The following is a 5138-nucleotide window of genomic DNA, read 5'->3' as shown; positions in this document are numbered from 1 at the left end:
CCATATATCAAATCTGCTTATGAGACTTTCAGCAGACTAGGGTTACAGTAGAAGCACTTACCTGAGGTGTCATACAGTAGGACTGAACCTAGAATCCTATGCCCATATCCATACAATTTTAGTTAATTAACAATGGAAATATCTAATTACAAATACTATCTTTTTGAAAAAGATACAAGAGAGTAGCAGCTTTGAGGGGAGGGGGAAGTTGATTAGATCAAACCCAGCACTACACGGATACTTATTTTATCGACTCCAGAAGGATGAAGGGCAAAGTCGGCCTCGGTGGAGTTCAAACTCTGAAGGTAGAGTCTGAAAAATGTTGCTATCCATTTTTGTCCAGCATGTTAATGATTGCAGCTTCAATAATAATGAGGATGACAACGATGACGACGAAGACGATGATGATGAAGATGATGATGATGACGATGATGATGATGACGATGATGTTGACGATGATGATGATGATGATGATGATGATGACAATTGATGGTGGTGGAGGTGGTAGTAGTGGTAATGAAATGATTTTCATTTTTGTGTGGGAAGAGAGAATGGTGTAACAATATTTCATAATTATATATATCATTATAGATCATCATCATCATCACCATCATCATTCAAAGTTTGGGTAAACCTCGTCACCCACTCACTCACTCTCTCTCTCTTTCTCTCACCCCTCTCTTCACACAAAAACGAAACTCATTTCGGCACCAAAAATTGCAAAGGGAAAATGCTTTTTCAAATTTATTTTGCAATCTGAGATTATTATATATATTATATCCAGTGATTTTAAGAGGAAGGAAAAATATATTTTTGTTTTAATATTATACTTTTACTTCGTTTCACACATACATGCAAAACTCTAACGTGTTTTTTTTTTTAGATAAATTTATTGTTCGTTATCTCTCCACACACTTCGTTACCACTATCTTCTATAACCTCTGCATTTTCACTTATTCATTTCTAACTTCTTTGAATTTTCAATCTAATGTAATCCACAATCTCTCGAAAACGTATTTCTGCAAAATCTTATCTAAAATTATGGGTAAAGAAAGAAAGAGCAAAAAATATTTGAAAATGGGGTTGGGGGTGAAATTTCCGAGGGTTCCACCACCCTCCATCCAGTTTTCCGGACCCCAAAAAGTGTTTTATAGCATATTAGGAGGTCACCGGAATTCATTCAACAAAAAGAAAAAAAATTTCCAATGATTTCCGGATATGGGGGAGGTTTCGGCCCCCCCACCCTTTCCGAACCAAAATAAGGGATTTGCAGCATATTAGGAGGTTAGGGTACTTGATTCCACACATAAGATCCGAGTTTTTTTTTTCCTGAGTGAAAATCGTGCGGGTGAAAGGATCAAAATTTACCGTAAGTACTTGGTCAATATAGCTGACTAATTGTGTGCACCTATAAGAGTTCTTGCTTTGTTAAAAATTCCTATTAGTACTATTATTTAGTGAGAGCAAGAGAAAAAAAAAATGGTATTCAGAAATTATCTGCAGGCTTTTCCAAACTGCTAATGTGAATGTAGATGATGTTTTTTGTCAACATGCGAGTTCACCAAATTTATTTCTTCATATTAAATTCCGATATGATCGTAACGAAAAAAACACCCAATTTTCTGAAAGTTATGAGAAAACAAAACCAACTTCGTATGAATTTTCCGAAACTCCTCACCTCATCCTCGAAAAAATATTTTCACAATAAATTCCGTTACAATCGGAATCTACCCATCTGAAGCGTATTTGGATGAAATTTCATTAAAAAATATAAATTTTTCTGGAAGTTATGAGGCAACAAAAATCGTGGGGAGGGGTACACATGCGGAGGAATGTCAGTTTATTTACGCTTTTTTTACTTTCGGAGATCATATCCCATAGTAAGTCGATTCCGAACGACCTGGTCAAGCACATGCTCTCAGGGTTTGTAGCAAGTGCGCCTATTATAGAAATTTGAATTAGAATGAGGGACAAAGGGAGATAATTTCAAGCCACATTTAAAAAAAAAATTTTGTTTTAATTTAATTTTAGAAATTGTTCAAAATAATTTTATTAATATTAAAGAAAAAAACAAGCGATATAAGAAAGCATTGCTACTGAAAAGATTATTGCTGAAATAAATGTTAAAAAGAAATGATCAACTTCCGGGTTTTTTCGCAGATGTGCTATTCGGGAAGAATTCTCTGCGTGACTTCCTTTTTAGTGTTGCTTGTCAGCTAAATTGTAAGTACATATTGTTACTCGCGTTTAAATCTTTTATCATCGGCATTTGTAGAGGTAAAATTCCTTCGTAAACATTAACAAATGTATCGTATATATTCATTTAATATTATTTAATAGTAATTATTATTTATATGTCTTTGTAAATCATAGATTATCCGTTTAAAATCTACATTCTACTCAACAACGTGGTAACGTACTCCATGGCCGATTTATTTTCCTTATTTTTTGATACGATCATTTAACACGTGTTCTTAAGCAATAATTATATTTTGTTCAGCTATTTTTTGTCTTCTTTTTGTAGTTAAATTTCTAAATCTAATGTATTTTGTATACTAATTATTTTTTTGTGTTTCCCTATTTTCAGGACATCATGGTTGTAGAGTGAGTATATTTTAAGTTCATACATTAAATACATCAACTTTGTATAATTTCCCAGCATCAGTTTATCTTTTTGTGGCATCCACACTTAAATATTGGCAACCTTTTAAAAATACTTGCATGCGAAATCTATAACGTAAAACATTTTAATCAAATGAATCAGAATTACTGAATAATGTTTATGTGGCACTGAAATACATCCAGAAGCACGAGCAGAATAAGAAGTGCGTTATTTTTTTGAGGATTATTAAAAAGACATTTAAAGTTGATCAATAACATAAACCAGTTTTGTAAATCTTATATTCAGTGTACTTGAGTGTCATGGACTTTAGTGGTTCTGTGTATAGACATGTAGCTGTTATACTCCGAGAGAAGTTTCTCTTCAAGGGATGGAACAATCATTTAACGTGTCTTCTCTCTCTGATCATTCGAACTGCTAGAAGTAGTAGGCACCTTCATTATTCGAAGGGATGGGCATATGGAATATTGGTTGTCCTGGACACGTTCTTTGAATCAGAAATATTTGTTCTGCACAGGCTGTCCCGATTGTTAAAGGCGACACCTTAATTTTCAAACAGAATTATTGTTTTACATGTCCTACTTGACTTAATATTCTGAACATTAAATACCTCAAATGTTTATGATTTATCGCTGCTCAGTGTTACTGGTGATGGAGCAACTGTTCAGCTTTATTTCGGTGTTGTGTGTTGAAACTGGTGAAAGTAAAAAATACGCACACCCAGTGTTTAGGGTTTTTGTTAGGCCGAAAACGGGTGTTGTACGTATTCTTTGCCACCAGTGGTTTATAAGATGGGTAGAATTTTCCATTCAACAATTAGATTTTAGAAGCTAGATGCAAGAAGATTGATCACTTTGTACACATCAGTCTTGAAATTCTTGGCGCCCTGCTTCTGTTGATTTAGTTGAGTTCTGTCGAATGTTACTTTAGTACTCTTATGGAGTGCTTGGTGTTTGAAACTTCTATGGAAATTATGTTATAACATCCTTAGACTATATAGAGATTTTTTTTTGTATAGGGGTTCTTTATAATATCAATAACTGATATTGAAAATTAGTCACCAATATTAAGATGTATTTATCGGTACCCATTACCCTAACAAAATCAATCGTTTGTAAATTGGTTAAAAGCATTATATTTTGAATTTGTCATAGTGTGATCAATGTGGATATATGTTGATAGATTGTATTGAACTCTGCGAATATCAGTACCCGACCATTTATAATTAAAAAAATAACACTAAAAGCAAGATCTTAATAGATTAGGACATTTTTTCACTCTGGTTTGGTCTGATTTCAACGAAATTATTTCTTTTTTATCGGTATGTGTAATAAATTCGTATATTGTTAATATCCTGTTTAAGTTTTCACATGGATTCTGACAAAAATAATGCAGAAGATGACTTATTGGTATTGGTCATTCAAATTGCACATGTTAGTAGAATAACTCTTCTATGTAAAGATACTACTGATAGCCTCTATCACAGGCAATGCATCTGCACTATCGTTGGACCTAACACTTGAATCATCTTTGAAAAAATGAGCTGCTCACTGTTGTACCTTTTGCGGTCATTTTGTAAACCTGGGGTCTGCCTATCAATCGATCAAATAGGTGGAAGTTTGAGGAGGGTGTCGGATCTTAATGAAGGGCCATTGATCAGCCTAATTCACTGATTGTCTGGTTTGTTGCTTGTCTGCTTGCACATTGTCATGGTGAATTCAGATTCTTACTGGATATCTTCCTTATTATGACTTTTAAGCTTTTTGAGTGTCCCAATGTACTACTTGTTATTCCTGGTGCAAGGAAAATGAGGCCTTTGTCATCCCATTCTGTGATGGTTGCTGGTTCTTGAATGTTTCAGGTTTTGGAGAAGGACTGTCACTATACCATGAACTAAGCCTTCAGTTCTGGATCATGAAATATGGCTACGTTTCATCCCTTGTCACTAAATTAGGAAAAATGTTTTCATAATCTTCAAATGCTTGCATCAGAGCAAACCACCCTTCTTTCCTTCAAATCAAGAGTTAATGTGATTCCTCAGACTCCCATCTTTTATAATGCATTGTGACCACAATCTAGTTGTGCAGCAAACTCAGAGATTGCCACTCATATGTCTAATTCAATCCACCCACTTATTAGTGATTTGTGTAAAAGTTACACCATTTCGAGCGTGGCCGTCGCCAGTACCGCCTGACTGGCCCTCGTGCCGGTGGCACGTAAAAGCACCTACTACACTCTCGGAGTGGTTGGCATTAGGAAGGGCATCCAGCTGTAGAAACTCTGCCAAATCAGATTGGAGCATGGTGTTGCCTCCTGGTCCACCAGTCCTCAGTCAAATCGTCCAACCCATGCTAGCATGGAAAGCGGACGTTAAACGACGACGATGATGATGATGTCACATTTTCATCCATCTGTACACATTGTTCTTGTCAATGGTGTTTTTGTAAATAATCTGTAACCTTCAGTAGATGTCACAGTCAACAAACACCCCTCTTTTGTCAAGAACTAAATCATGGCA

General features: G+C 35.2%; 1 long non-coding RNA gene across 1 annotated transcript; it reads left to right on the top strand.

Annotated features, from left to right (window-relative positions):
* Nucleotides 1-870: 870 nt before the first annotated feature.
* On the top strand, nucleotides 871-5130 carry LOC106874929 (uncharacterized). The gene is made up of 3 exons (XR_001410065.2): nucleotides 871-1369; nucleotides 2161-2223; nucleotides 2588-5130. It is a non-coding gene; the product is annotated as an uncharacterized LOC106874929 (long non-coding RNA).
* Nucleotides 5131-5138: the final 8 nt, after the last annotated feature.

The sequence above is a fragment of the Octopus bimaculoides genome, chromosome 10, assembly GCF_001194135.2.
Source record: "Octopus bimaculoides isolate UCB-OBI-ISO-001 chromosome 10, ASM119413v2, whole genome shotgun sequence".
Classification (NCBI taxonomy): Eukaryota; Metazoa; Mollusca; class Cephalopoda; order Octopoda; family Octopodidae; genus Octopus; species Octopus bimaculoides.
Note: the sequence above shows the minus strand (reverse complement) of the source record. Positions and strands in the feature narration are given on the sequence as shown.